General features: G+C 41.8%; 1 protein-coding gene across 3 annotated transcripts in view; it reads right to left on the reverse strand.

Annotated features, from left to right (window-relative positions):
• The window catches only part of KIAA1217 (KIAA1217 ortholog), a 750,245-nt gene that overhangs the window by 347,581 nt on the left and 386,614 nt on the right, over window positions 1-16,050 (reverse strand). The window lies entirely within an intron of this gene.

Consider the following 16,050-nt stretch of genomic DNA (forward strand, 5'->3'; position numbering starts at 1 on the left):
TGCCTCTCTGCCTACTTGTGATCTCTCTGTCAAATAAATAAATAAAATCTTTTAAAAAAATAAAAATAAAATAAAATTGTCATCCTGATCTTCTAGCAATTCAAGACCTATTTGTGTAACTAGTGGAGATGGGTCAGAGATAACATGGGTCTTAGAACATGAGCCCGGTCATGTGGGGTGACTTTGCATTCTTCTCCCTGTGCGACTCCAGAGTACACCCTCTAAAACGTTCAATCTCATACCAAATCAAAGTGTTCCAGAGTGTTCTTTGATCTCTAGTGAAAACCCAAATAAGATGATAATCATTAACTCAAATAAGTTCCCTGTTTACAAAAACGCGGTGACCATTTGGCGGTGGTAAATAACCCTTTGTCTAGGATTGAAAACCTCTTGGGGAAACAGGATATATAAACTATAAAGAACATGAGTGTGGAAGGAGATGGGGTTCAAGAGAGAAAAGCAGATACACCGAGCAACTTGGGAGGACACTAAAACGCAGACTCTGGGGCCCAAGGAAAAAATAAGCACAAGACATCTAAAAATAGCAGCGTTGTAGGAAATGGTCCTAAAGATATTGTCTGCCATTGTATTCCAAATCCTGCTACTTCCAAGTTCAGATCTATAAAAGGCATCTCTTAAAAATGCATCATCTCCTTCCTCGCTATTCAGTAAGGACACCGATTACACATCCTGCTTCATGTGGTTTGGTCCGTATGCCAGGATTTCTTGATGTCTTACTTTCAAAGGTCAGTCACGTGTTACATCGCTTTCTCTTTGTGAATTTACACAAATCACAAAATCGAGTCATTAGCAGCTGTCCCTCTCATCTTTGCAACAAACCACAGAAGCGTGAGGGCACAGCAGAGGCAAGACTTGCAAACACATTTTATTTTTTTTATTTTTATTTTTTTTATTATTTATTTGACAGAGAGAGATCACAAGTAGACAGAGAGGCAGGCAGGCGGAGAGAGAGAGAGAGGAAGGGAAGCAGGCTCCCTGCCGAGCAGAGAGCCCGATGCGGGACTCGATCCCAGGACCCTGAGATCATGACCTGAGCCGAAGGCAGCGGCTCAAACCACTGAGCCACCCAGGCGCCCGCAAACACATTTTAAATCATGCGTCCCTTCTCTGAGCAGAGCTCACTCTACACTCCTTTTTGCTTAGTGTTTTTCCTTTTATTCCCCACTGCCTTCTGCTTTCCTACAAGAGATGCTGGGTAATTGTTCTTCTGGTCCACTTTCTTAACACTAGTCGATGAAAGGCTTTGGAACGACCAATGCGTCCTAGATGACTGATAAAATGAGACACACGCTTTGAAAGTAGAGTCCCTCATGAACTATTAAAAAGTACTTTAAGATTTGAATGGATGTATCAATAAAAACAAAACCCTCTATGTAATAACACCTCTGATCAATTGAATTCTTATCTCATTTATTGCCGGTCCCTTTGTTTTCTCACTTTTCTATCCAGATTACGACGACTTCCATCCAACCTCATAGTGCAGACAGCCAACTATCCTTTTTCCAGAGTTGGGTTAATGGACGTGACCCTCAGTTGGCTGAGATGTCCATGGTCTGCTGAATGGCTGTCATGCCAGAACGCCCCTCTGATGACACTGATAATTTTTTTTTTTAAGATTTTATTTATTTATTTATTTGTTTGTTTGTCAGAGAGAGAGAGAGGGAGAACACAAGCAGGTAGAGGCAGAGAGAGAAGCAGGTTCCCTGAGCTTCTAGCAGCAGCTCAACCAGCTGAGCCACCCAGGCGTCCCGGCACTGATAATTCTTTATACAGGCCAGATGCTTTGCACCCCACAATCCGGAGGTGCTGGCCAGAGCTGCCTTCAGCAGGAATCAGGGCCTGATTGGAAGGCTGGCTGCTAGCACAGGAGGAGGCCAGATATGCCATCAAGGCCACCCATGGCCATGGGGACTGGCTGAGACTGAACAGGGGCTCATAGGGACGGCTAGTTAATAAGCTCTGACAGCAAAGTAAGAAGCAAAAACAGAAGGTAGTCCCCAAAATGGAAGAGCACAGGTTTAGGAGAAACGGACGTCTGCCGCCAAGGGGCTGCCAAGGTCACCCAAGGTCACTGGAGCTGGGGTGTCCGGAGCACAGCTGGACGGCCAGCTGCATCCTGCATAGCTTTCCTGTTCCATGAGGTTTCTATGCGGCTTCCGAGACACTTCCCTCCTTATGTCTCTAGCTTTAAAACTTTATTCGACGAAGGTAAACTGAAGCTCTCTCCGTAATCTGTAACCCTGAGTCTACAATCAAAGCTCCTTGCTAGGTCTCCTCTCTGTCCTACTTTTTCATGGTGTAAGAAACCAGTTTCAGCTTGATACAGATTCATGTCTTTCCCCGGGTGTGGAATTACTGTAGTTTTGGTCTTTGACATAAGTAATAAATTCTTTCTCTTCCTGTATATATACTTTCTTTTTTTTTTTTTTTTTGGTATCGAGAACAGTGCTCTGGTTTTTGTTTTTTTTTCTCCCCAGTCATTTTTTGGTATTAAACCTAAAGGGACAACTGTGATGTTTCCTGGTTAACTGTCATGGGTCATTTGACACCAGGGGAGGCCAAACCGGTTTTATCCTTTTCAAACGCTCAGCAGTGTTCAAGGTTGACAGACACTCTGTCTCCAGCCATCAGGAGTACTTTTCTTTTTCTTCTGTTTCTAACGATAGCCCTTAGCACCTTCTTTGCCAAGTCTCTATTCTTCTGCAGCTCTTGTGTGTGTCCCATTCATTTCTTTTCTCATCTTTCTAGACACCGGGCAACCACTCTATCTCCATCACGACAACACCTTGACATCCTGTCATCCATAGGAAGACCATGATCACGAATGCTGAATTCTATTATTGAGCAAAAAATAGAGCCACAGACTATCAAACCAGAAAGAGATCACCTAGCACAGATCCCTCAACTTATAAACCTGTATCTAAAAGCTGATACTCAATTCAGTTACTGGAAAGCTTCGAGCTTTCTTTGGAACAACTTCTGTCTGTGTATCTGTTTTCAATTGCAAATTTTATGAAATCTAAATACAGATCAAGTATTTCTGATGAAAATTTAATGTCTCAATTGAGCTGTGCTGGAAATGTAAAATACACACTGGGTTTTAGAAAGAGTGGAGATAATGAGATATTTCTCATTAACATTTTTAATAACATTTTTCCATTAACACTTTTTAAGATTGACTGCATGCTGAACCCATAGTTTGGACATATTGGGTTAAACAGAAGATATTATTAAAATTAATTCCACCAGTTTCACTTTACTTTTTGAATGGGGCTACTAGAAAATTTTAAATTATACCTGTGGCTCACATTATATTACTATCGACAATAAGAAAGTCACTGTATGTACATAGATCTACCTAATCCTAAATGGAAATTTCCTTTCTTTGACAGGTAAACTGACTCTAGTCCTGAGAAATGGAAGAATATTCATTATGACCAAATTTTAATTTCAATATAGTAAATAAACTGTGTGTGTATTTCTCTCTCTCTCTCTTTTTCTCTCCCTCCTCAAATCACTGCCATCTTCAATAAGATAGTTTCAGAACACTCCCAAATCAAACCTTAGTTCTTCATATCTGGATCACACTTTTGCTCCTGGTCAACTTCCGGTTCAAACCCAATAAACCACTTTATTGAAGAGTTAGTTATATGTAAAAAGCTGCACATATTTAATATCTACAATTCAATGGAGTGTTAAGTATACACCCTAAAACCATCATCACCATCAAAGCCACAGACATAACAATCACCTTCCAAATTTTAATGATTTAATAAAAATTTAATTTAAAAAACAATTTAATTTTTATTTATTTATTTATTTGACAGACAGAGATCACAAGCAGGCAGAGAGGCAGGCAGAGAGAGAGAGGAGGAAGCAGGCTCCTGGCTGAGCAGAGAGCCCGATGCAGGGCTTGATCCCAGAACCCTGAGACCATGACCCAAGCCGAAGGCAGAGGTGTTAACCCACTGAGCCACCCAGGCGGCCCCAATTTAATATTTTTAATAATATTTTAATAATTGTTTTGTGTGTGGCAAGACCATTTAACAGAAGATCTACCCTTTTAGCAAATTTTAGGCATACAATATTTTAGATACACAATAAAGGGTTGTTAGCTACAGGTACTATGCTGTTCAGATGTATCTCGTTTTATTATGCTTCGCAGATGTTGTGTTTTTTTGTTTTTTGTTTTTTTTTAAGAAACTTCAGGTTTGTTGCAACCCTGTCTAGAGCAAGTCTGTGAGTGTCCTTTCCTCAGCATTTGCTCACTTTGTGTTTCTGTGCCGCATTTTGGTAATTCTTGCAATATTTCAAACTCTTTCATTATTATTGTATTTGTTACAGGGATCTGTGATCAGTGATTACAACTCGCTGAAAGCTCAGACGGTGATTAGCATTTTTTTTTTAGCAATAAAGTATTTTTTATTTAAGGTATGTTACACGGCTTTTTTAGACATAATGCTATTACACACTTAACAGCCTACAGTATAGTGTAAACATAACTTTTATATGCAGTGGAAACCAAACCATTCATTTGGTTGGCTTTATTTCCATACTTGCTTTATTACAGTGGCCTGCAACCAAACCCACAATATCTCTGAGGTATGCCTGTAGAGATTTCCAGAAACTTACTTATCTTACGTAACTGGAACTTTGTACGCTGGGATGGTTAATTTTATGGGTCAACTTAACTGGGCCGAGGGGTGCCCAGAGAAGCTGTTAAAATATTATTTCCGGCTATGTCTGTGCTTTTCCGGAAGAGATTAGCATGTAAATTGGTAGATGGAGTAAAGAAGACTGCACTCACCAATGCAAGTGGGTATCATCCAATCTGTTGAGGGCCTGAATAGAACAAAAAGATGAAGAAAGGGCAAATTGGTTCTCTTTGCTTGAGCTGGGACATCCATCCTCTCCGGCTCTTGCTCTGCAGCGTCCCTGGTTCTAAAGCCTTCAGACTCAGATTGAATTATACCACTGGCTCTCCTGGCTCTCTAGCTCGCGGATGGCAGATCAGGGCACTTCTTGGCCACCATAATCACATGAACCAATTCTTACCGTAAATCTCCTCTGGTATGTATCTCTATATATCCTACTGGTTCTGTTTTTCTGGGGAACACTGACTACCATGCCCTCTGACCGTCACCTCCCCTCAGCCTTTGGAAACCACCATTACCCTTTGCTTCTATGAGTGTGACTATTTTATTTTATTTTTTGTTTATTTTATTTATTTATTTAAAAAAGATTTTATTTATTTATTTGTCAGGGAGAGAGAGAGAGAAGGCACAAGCAGGCGGAGCAGCAGGCAGAGGGAGAACCAGGCTCTCTGCTGAGCAAGCAGCTGGATGAGGGACTCGACCCCAGGACCTTGGCATCATGACCAGAGCTGAAGGCAGATACCAAACTGACTGAGCCATCCAGACATCCCAAGTGTGACTATTTTAGATTCCACATATAAGTGAGATCAAACAGTATTTATCCTTGAGTATCTGACTTATTTCACTTAACATAATGTTGTTCAGGTCCATTCATATGCTTATGAACAGCAAGAGATAGACAGGCAGATAGATAGATAGGCCACATTTTCTTTATTCTTCATCAGTAGATGGGCAGTTAGCTTGTTTCCATAACCTAGCTATTGTGGATAATGCTTTAGTGGCCAGGGGAACTTGAGGAACTCTTCAAGTTCCTTGTTGCATTTCCTTCAGACAAATACCCAGAAGTAGGATTCCTAGGTCATATGGTATTTCTATTTTTAAATTTCCGAGGAACCTCCATACTGTTTTCCACAGTGTCTGCACCAATTTACATTCCCACCAACAACGTATTAGGGTTCCCTTTTCTCTACATCCTCACCAACACTTGCTATTTTATTTTATTTTGTTTTTGTTTTGTTTTTGTTTTTTCATAGTAGTCATCCCAACAGTGTTAAGGGTGATATCTCTTTATAGTTTAGGTGTACATTTCCCTTCTGAGAAGTGATACTGAACAATTTTAATATACCTGTTTTCTACTTGTATGGCTTCTTTGGAGAACTGTTCACATTCTTTGCCCATTTAGGAAATGGGTTTGTTGCTTCATTTATGTAGTTTTGCTATCGCAAGCTCAAAATCTTGAACAAAGTTTACTTCTTCCTCAACACTCATAAGATTTCTCTCAGGCTCCCATTTGCTGAAACTTTTCAAGATCACCTGCATCCAATCTCATTCCCTATCATCTGGCCTTCGTACAGGATGGTCCTCTTTCATTATGGGGTCCTCCCCATTAATGCAAAACACAAACAAACAACAAAACAGTTCCTACACTCTGACTTTCTGAAATGGCCATAATAGCCTGGAGTACATAAAATATATGATGTTTCGGAAGGCAGGACCCGATTTCAGAACCACATAAGCTCACGAAGAGGTACCGATGTCCTACTGGCTCCACTGTTACTAGACTCCTTACAACGAATACCAGGTCACGGAAAAGCCAGAGAAAAACCCTGTCCCCCACCTGCCACTCCAAGTCAGGAAACTCACCTCTGCTGCTGTCCTCACTGCTTGCTAAGGCTCCCGAGGTTCAGAACCTCCTGAACCCTCAGGTTCAGGTTCTGCTGCTGAGGCCAAGGTTGTGGGAATTGACAAAGGAAGGAATAGGAGGACAGGATGGAGGGAACAGGCCCTGATTAAGACCTGCGGGGGCCCTAGTGATCTCCAAGTATGGTTCAATATGAAAGCAACGCTAACCTTAAAGAAGTTCAGCAAAATTCTACTTTTTCCCATGAGTGCCTCAAAACTTTATATTATATATCATATATATATATATATATATATATATATATTTTTTTTTTTAATCAAATTATCTTAAAATAAGTTTGTCTTAGTCTGTTCAGGCTGCTAGAATAAAACTACCAGAGACTGTGTGACTTATAAACAATGGATGTTTATTCCTCTCACTTCTGGAAGCTGGAATCCAAGACTAGGACACCAACACTGTCTGGCTCTGGTGAGGGCCCTCTTCTGGGCTGCTGCCTTCTTGATGTAATCTCTAGTGGGGGAAGAGGTGAGTTAGCTCTCTGGGGTCTCTTTTATAGGGAGATTAATCAATCATAAGTGCTCTGCCCTCATTACCTAATTACCTCCCAAAGACCCCAACTCCTAACTCTATGTCCTTGGGGATTAGGATTTCAGGAACTTAACTTGAGGAAAGCAGTACAAATATTCAGAATCTGGCAAAGTTTCAGTGTTTCTGCTGGGTCTATACCTTCAGGAAATGTGTAGCCCATCCAGTGGGCAACCCAGTAAGTGTGTGAGGGGGCCATTCTCCCGTTGCCTGGCTGGAGAGATGTGTGCCTTCTATACTGGAATTCATTCTCCAAAAGAAATAAGGTTGTGAGTGGTGATAAGTTTTCAATGGTTCAGCCATATTATGGAGTAAACAGATTCTCTAAGGACAGCCTAAGAATCTAATCATTTTTTTTTATGTTAACATCATTGTTATGGGTTACTTCGTTCAAAGTTTTAGTAAGTCAAGTAAAATAACCTTTAAAAAGTAAATGTTACAGATATGTAAGCTTGTACTCCATGCGGATGTTGATCTTGGCTCCTTCCAAATGACCAAAAGTAGACACTGATTCAATCTGCTTTTATCATCTACGTCTCTTTGGCACTACAAGTTCGATGAGCCCCAGATAAGTATTTGTTAGAGAACCAGGGCTGAATGTAATTAGACCACAGCTGTTCCATCCAGTGGCTGGACTCAGTTCAGTGCAAATACTCTGTAGTCACAATCTGCTCCTTTGCAACTGCAATCATCTGAGGGTTAAGAACGATGCTAATTTACAATGCTAATACCATCTGCGGGTTAAGAACAATGCTAATAAAGTCTTTACCCAACCAACACGGATATTTAAATGCTGAAGCTAGATCAATGCTAACCCTCTCTTCCCCCCCCTTTTTTTTTTAATCCTTGTGCTCTTTGTGCATGGGGGGGGCCACTTGGGTGGCTTAGTCAGTTAAACCTTTGTCCTCTGCTCAGGTCATGATCCTGGGGTCCTGGGATCGAGCCCCACATTGGGCTCCCTGCTCAGCAGGGAGTCTGCTTCTTTCCTCCTGCCTATCCCCCCTGCCTGTGCTCTCTCTGTCTGTCAAATAAATAAATAAATAAATAAATAAATAAATAAATAAATATCTCAAAAAAAAAAAAAAAAAGCCCTGTGCTCTGGGAAAAAGAGTCATTTCTATTCTTGTCTACTACATATCTAAAACTCATTTTCCACCGAGGTATTTGTGGCTTTAAAAATAAGCCAAAATTCCAACCCAAAGGTTTAATATCCCCTCGAAGATGTCGAGCAGTTCTCGTTTCTCAGAGTGACAGCCACCAAATCACAGAGATCCCTGCAGACTATGCAGATCACAGAGGTGCGAGCACAGAGTCACCCCTGACAGAACTCAGAGAATACTAGGTGCCTCCCTTAAGCCAAGTCCTCTGGCTAGAACACACTCCCGCAGACGGGTACAGCCTTTCCCACTGAATCGCTGGGGGCTCAAGTCCACAGTCAAGGCAGAGAACCCTTTCACTTCTATGTGAGAATCTGTACTGGAGGCATCTTTTCTCTCTCTGGAAATCTGCCCTCTAGGTAATTCTGCACCAAACAGGAAGGATCGTTCTTCAACACTATGGAAACCTCTGCTTGAATCAGATATTCATGGACACAGAAACCATTCCCCTGGGGTTCCAGGGGGGCTGTTTTTACCTGCTCTGTTGCTCTACCCCGTCCACAGACCTCCTACAGTCTGGGGAGGCAAGCTTTCCACCATTTGTGCATTGGATCGTTGTGCTTCCATTACTGAAGAACCCTCAGGAGACCCTTGAACAAGAACTTAATTTCTTAACCAAATTTTACATGCTGGCACTCTTCAGTGACTACATGAAAAAGATTAGTATGGACGACTAGACAAAATTTTATGATTCTCTGATTACAAAATGAAGATTCCTAGGTTGGAAAGCCTGGGGTGGGGGGAGAACAGTTTTTTTTTCCTGCAAAATTGTGGACATTGCTCTCAAATATGCTGCAACCTATATTACGAAGTCAACTAAAATTCCAGAACGCCTTTAAAATTACTTATGCTGTCATAATTTAATAGTAAAATTAGTTTTTCTCATACACACACGGATACCTATGCATACTCTAATATTTATTTTTTAAATTACGATACACTAAAACTGCCTTTCGGGTGAGTATGTGTGTGTTCTATGAATTTAAACACACAGATACCATATGAGGCCTCAGAATTCTCTCCCGTTATCCAGTTGTAGTCACACTGTCCTCTGGTCTGTAACCACTGATCTTCTGTCACTATGTTTTTGTCACTATTCTTTTGGAGAATGTCCTACAAATGGAATCATAGAGTAGGTGAACTCTTTCAGCTGGCTCTTTCCACCTGCGTAACTATTTTACAATTCACACGAGTTGTTACATGTATTAAAACATCATTCCGGGGTGCCTGGGTGACTCAGTCATTGGGCGGCTGCCTTTGGCTCAAGTCATGATCCCGGGGTCCTGGGATCAAGCCCCGAATCAGGCTCCTTGCTCGGTAGGGAGCCTGCTTCTCCCTCTCCCACTCCTCCTGCTTGTGTTCCCTTTCTCACTGTGTCGCTCTCTGTCAAATAAATAAAATCTTTAAAAATAAAAACCCACATCATTCCATGTTATTATGGAGGACCAGCCAGTCCTCTATCTGTATTTATCAGCTCGTGTAACCATTAACCCTTCGAAGAAGTACTGTGTTCTTACCAGGGTTTGGAAATTATGAATAAAGCTTCTGCAAATATTTGTACAGTAGTTTTTGTATGCACACAAGTTTTCATTTCTCTAGGGTAAACACCTAGAAGTGGGATTGCTGGGTCATATTGTGAGTATATTTTTAACCTCCTAAGAAACTGCTAAGATGCTTTCCAGATTGCGTGGCTACACCGTTCTGCATTCCCACCAGCAGCAAGAGTCACACTTGCCCTACATTCTCACCAGCACTTGGTATTGTCAGTCTTTTAAATTTTATCCTAATGGGTGCCTATGGCGTCTTCTCATGGTTTCATTAGCATTTTACTTGCATTTTCTGAATGGCTTATGATGTCAAACACCTTTTCATGTGCTTATTTGTCACCCATATATGCTTTATGGTGCAATGTCCTTTCAAGTCATTTGTCTGGGTGTTTTTTTTTTTTAAAGATTTTATTCATTTATTTGATAGACAGGGATCACAAGTAGGCAGAGAGGCAGGCAGAGAGAGAGAGAGGAAGCAGGTTCCCTGCTGAGCAGAGAGCCCAGTGTGGGGCTCCATCCCAGGACCCGGGGATCATGACCTGAGCTAAAGGCAGATGCTTAACCCACTGAGCCACCCAGGCACCCCATCTGCCTGTTTTTTAATTAGGTTGTCTGCGTCTTATTGCTGAGCATTAAGTGATTTTTTTTTATTTTTAAAGATTTTATTTATTTATTTGACAGAGAGAAATCACAAATAGGCAGAGAGGCAGGCAGAGAGAGAGGAGGAAGCAGGCTCCCCGCTGAGCAGAAAGCCCGATGTGGGGCTCGAACCCAGGACCTGGGATCATGACCTGAGCCGAAGGCAGCGGCTTAACCCACTGAGTCACCCAGGCGCCCCAACATTAAGTGATTTTTATTCATTCTGGATACAGGTCTCCTGTCAACTACGCGACCTGCAAATATTTTCTTCCAGTCCGCAGTTTGTGTTTTTTATTCTCCCAACTGTGTTTTGGCTTTTTTTTTTTTTTTTGGCAAAGCAAAATTTTAATTTTTGATAAAGTCCAATTTTTAATAGTGGTTATTGTTAGATTTTTTTCCCTCTATATCTCAGATTGCATTAAAAATGTCTTACTTTTATAGTTGAGGTTGCATTATTCAAAATAGGATGAATGTCTTTTGCAATTAAAAAAATCCCAACAGAGAGGTGAACCATGAGAGACTATGGACTCTGAAAAACGATCTGAGAATCTTGAAGGGGTGGGGGGTGGGAGGTTGGGGGCACCAGGTGGTGGGTATTGTAGAGGGCACGGATTGCATGGAGCACTGGGTGTGGTGCAAAAATAATGAATACTGTTATGCTGAAAAAATAAAAAATTAAAAAAAAAAAATCCCAACAGAACTCATTTGTGGATTTGAAAGAACTGAAGTGACCTGACATGTCTGCTTAAACCCTTGTTTTTTAAGATCATGAGTAGAAAAGGAGTGTTTTTTGTAAGATGTCATGACATCAGTTTAGTGAGGGAATAAACAGATAATTAAATCTTAATGCTTCGTAGTTATTAGGATGAATAGGATATTTTTGATGCTGAAACCTTCCAAATACAGCATACTGTTTTCAAGTTCAGGCTTGGCCCATCCTGGTAGAGTGATAAAGGACTTAGGATACTTTCTGTAATAATATGATTTTACTCTAGGTTTTAAAACTACCTGCTTAAAAGATGAACTCAGCCCATAACAATTTAAAACAAAGTCTGGGCAAAACGTTTTGGCTCCCGGCCCACCTTCTTGATGCTCGACATCTCAAGAAAGCAGGTTTGCTCAAATGTGTAGGCTTTCAAAAAAGGTATACGGGGAGCAGAAGATAAATGCTATTTGCAAAGTGTCATTCTCTTCTGAATCACTGCTGGGAGAGAGCTCTGCTGAGGGTCTAGGGACGCTCTGCGGCAAGCCTGGGGTTCTGCAGTCACTGGGTCTCAGCAGGATTCAGTCTCAACCCACCTGGCAGAGAACTATGATCCCGCCGACAGCAGAGAAGGTGAACTTGAATCTCTGTATTCTTCAGGGATCAACATGGCCTCCGATACAACGATGGTCGTGGCAATATTTTTACTTTTGTAGAGGGATTAATGTCAATGTTCTCTCAAATGTGATTCTCTGCCATGCATTTTAACAATGAATATGGTAGAATTTACATATTCAATGAGTGCTATCCCCTTCAAAGGACTGACCTTTTTTAATGGTGCTGTCATCACTCAAGCCTCCGTGATATACTCTACTTTGGGACCCTGACACCAGAGTTTATGGCACATTGAAAAAACGTCTTCTCAATGGTGGCCAACGACCTGACCTGTAAGGGCAGGTCTGACGTTTTCACAAGTCATTGAAAAGTGAGTAATATGGATAATTCAGTTTCACTTCTGGGCTAATTTCAAGAGCCACCCAGTGCTTCCTCCTTATGGTCTTATAAAGTGAAGTGCTCGGCCAATGTTGCTAAAAGAACCAGGCACAACCTATGTTGCCACTGGGGGTGGTGGTTTTCTTTGTAAATAATAACTCAATATCTAAATCAAGGAGGGTGTGGCCTTTGTATCATCATAAACTCATGAAAAAGGCTATATAGAAAATACATACAAATCACAAAAATATTTTTAGCAACAGCAGGATAGTAAAGTATGAGTTTACAGCCCTCCAAGGTCACTTACTATTCATTTGACTATGTTCTGATCTGTTTCCTTTCTTTATTAAAGCAGGCTGCGTATTTTATAGTTACAGTGGGCTTGTGTAAGAGTACAGTGACCTACAAAAGACAAATATTGGATAAATGAATGCTCCAGAAAGGAGACTTGCCTTCATAGAATGAAGATTCAAATTTTTAAAATTCTTTGATTTTGAATAGAAGTTTAAAAATCTACTCCAGTCCCCTCCCTACCTCTTTAACAAATAGAGGATTTGGGGACATAATCATTTACTGATGACTCAGAATTATCTTTGCAGTCAACAATTACCCATTATGTCTACAGATTCCAGAAACTATAGCACAGCACCAGCAAGCCCCAGAACATATGGAGATGTATACATTCTTTGCCCCTATACTAACTGGATTCACACTGTTCTTTAAAAAAAAAAAAATCTTTTTTAAATTAAAAAAAAAAATCTCCTTATAGTGGGGGCTCTCCACCTTTCTGTTCCTGTGAACAGCTCATCCTCTAAGCCCTCCTCGATGTGCATCTTGAGTTCTCTGGAAAGAGTCACTACAATGTCAGATGTATTAAAACCATGTCCATGTAAGTATGTCATCCTGATGCATAGGCTGCCGTGGGGGTACTCAAACCGTTCCATGTTTTCAGCATGAAGCCTAGAATAACCTTGACACTGACTGCCTAAGGACCATTTTTATTTACTCTTCTGTTTCGGTTGAATTTTGGTGGACCAAGTTTCAGATCACAGACTATGGCTAAGTAAAGTGTCACCCTGAGTCCATTTGATGGACGGAGAAACCAAGGCCCAGAGAGCCTCGCAGCAGGGTCATGCCTAGGGCTTCTGCATCCTGACTCATACCATTCCTGCCTTCAGGGCCTGTACCGCGCTGCTCTCACTCCCAGGGCTGCTGCACTTGCTGACTTTGGCCTCTGCACAGCTGTATGGCATACAACATCTCGGTCTCTCCCATCTCCCAGCTTCACCCTCCTTAAAGGCCAGAGAGTGGCTCAGAAACATGTTCCAGTTCCTTCGCTTGCACATCTCCCCTCTCTCCACTTCATCTCTGTCTCCCAGACCACCTCCTAGACACTAAGGATCTGGGATCTGTAAACTCAGTCCCACTCAGTCCCCTAACCAATCCCACCCAAGGCCAGCAGACTCAGAATTGCCATAGGGCGGATGTTTCTTGCCCTAAGCTCAACACTGAGGGGATCTAAAGATCCCTCGACCTACAGCCTCCCCCTACTGACACTGATGGCTTGGTCCATGAAGAAGCATTCCCTGTGACTTCTGGATTTTTTTTTCTCTAGTTCACGGAGGCAGGGACCATCACCTAAATTGCATTCTGCTTATCAAGAATCTCCATCCTTTCCCCTTAAAGGAAAGGGAAAGGTGTTAGCTTTTCTCGGTCCCTATAAATGTGCCAGGCACCCTACTGAGCAATCTGTGTGGGTTGTATTATTATATATTGTTATAGGGGAAACCGAGGCTTAGGAAAGACAAATTACTTGTCACGGGTCACAGAACTGGTGTGTTGGAGTTCCCTGTCTGAAAAGAAGCTTTTCCTATCTATATACCCAAACCTATTCTATGATGAAATGATTACCCTCAACCACAACTTCCTGAATTTACCATCCCCACTGCCTGCAATTCCTTGTTTTCACACCCTATTGATCACATCAGTACCCCCCTTGGATATCAGCCTCGTCCATCTAGGTAAAAATTAACACCCCATACCTCCCTGGGCACTGTATGGTAGACATTTGGCTATTTCCCATGAAGGTCGGCCTAACTACAAGGATTTGCCTTCTGCCTTGGTCACCTGCCTCCCACTTAATGACTTGTCTCTTCTGCAGACTCCCTGCAGAGGGTTCGAGCATGTCTTATGTCTTTCACTCAAGCTAGAAGCCAACACTTTCTACCTTATTTTCCATGATTGCCCCATGCTTGGCTTCAGCCAAACGGAACGAATTGCTATTTTATATGCATCTGCTATGTTTTTTTCTGTCTCCATGATTTTTTTTAATACCTTTATAAAGAGCAGTTTTAGGTTTACAACAAAATTGAGAAAAGTACAGAGATTTCCCATACTCTCCAAAACATACACACACAGTGTTCCCCATTATCAACGTCACTCAACAGGACGGTACATTTTTTTTTTTTAAACAAGGATGAACCTATATTGACTCATTCCTTGCTTTTTTATTTCTGCTAGAAATGCCTTTAACAAAGCACCACCAGCCACCTATCCTCCCCAGCCCATCCCAAATCTCCACTTCCACTCCAGCTAGAAGCAAGGACTTTTTATTTGACCTCCCAGAGCACTTTATTTGTATTTCTCCTGGGGCACTCCACCAGAATTCAAAAATAAATGGCACATTGAACAGATCGGTTCTGTCAGCTGTAGTCATAAAAGAACATTCTTTTTGCCTGTCAACGTCTCTCTAAGCTTGAGCAAAAGGATTAGCTCTTCCCCTGCCTGTGACAAAAACTCTGAAAACTCCAGCAGAACTATGACTTTTTTGATCAATCCTAGTTAAGAAAACATTCTATGTTCTCTTCAGATTCCAAAACATGGTCTCGATTCAGAAATGAGAATGTCCAGCCCACTATTCATCTGCGCTGGAACTGTCACTCAAAGCAAACCCTTCTTCGCCACCTCCCAGCCCACGTTGGCCTCAACAGAAACAGTGTCCTCGGTGTCCTCACTGTCCTCGATCTTTCTCATTCCCATCCTTCTCCCCTCACTTCCTGCTCTTCCGGACCCACCTCCAACCTCATAGTTGAAGTAAGGAAGAGAGATCAGAGGAACAGGAAAGATCTTTTTGACTCACAGAATCAGAAGGGAGCTTATATTTAAATATTTAATATTTAAAGCTAATATTTTTAAAAAGATTTTATTTATTAATTCGGGAGAGAGCTAGAGAGCATGAGCAGGGGGAAGGGCAGAGGGAGAGCGACGAGTAGACTCTCTGTTGAGTGGGGAGCCCAACTCGGCGCAGCCTCAGGACCCTGAGATCATGACCTGAGCTGAAGTCAGACACTTAACTGAGTCACACAGGCAAACCTAAAGCTATTATTTAAAACTAACCCTTTCTAAGACCACTTTTATGGGCTCTTCCGAGGTTCTCCACTCTGTTCTTCTTTCTGACGTGGGCAGGATGGCTCTAGCTCAGCTGGTGACATCCTCCCCAGCCCATGGGCATCTAGTGGTCCATTTCCAGCTTCTCTCTGCTGAGGGCCCATCTGAGTGGCCATATTGGACAGAATCTAAGAAGTCCCCAGTGCATCCTTTGGCTGAACAAATTCGAGAGGCAGGATGATTTCAAGTGAACAACAACTTTCCTTTGCTCCTGCCATCAGAATAGGTAAGCAGCATCCTCCTCCAAGGTTCTTGGACTACAGACAGACATCAGTCTACTGTATCCCCTTCTCCCAACCTCAGGCGATAGGTGTCAAGTTCTCCAAATGGTCCTGCTGAAGTCAGTCATACTGAAATTTAGATGAGGCAGCAGATAGTCCCACAGCCCTCATCCTTACGGATATAGGTAGAAAACACAGCACGATTAAAACATTTTTTTAAA

The sequence above is a fragment of the Lutra lutra genome, chromosome 8, assembly GCF_902655055.1.
Source record: "Lutra lutra chromosome 8, mLutLut1.2, whole genome shotgun sequence".
NCBI lineage: Eukaryota > Metazoa > Chordata > Mammalia > Carnivora > Mustelidae > Lutra > Lutra lutra.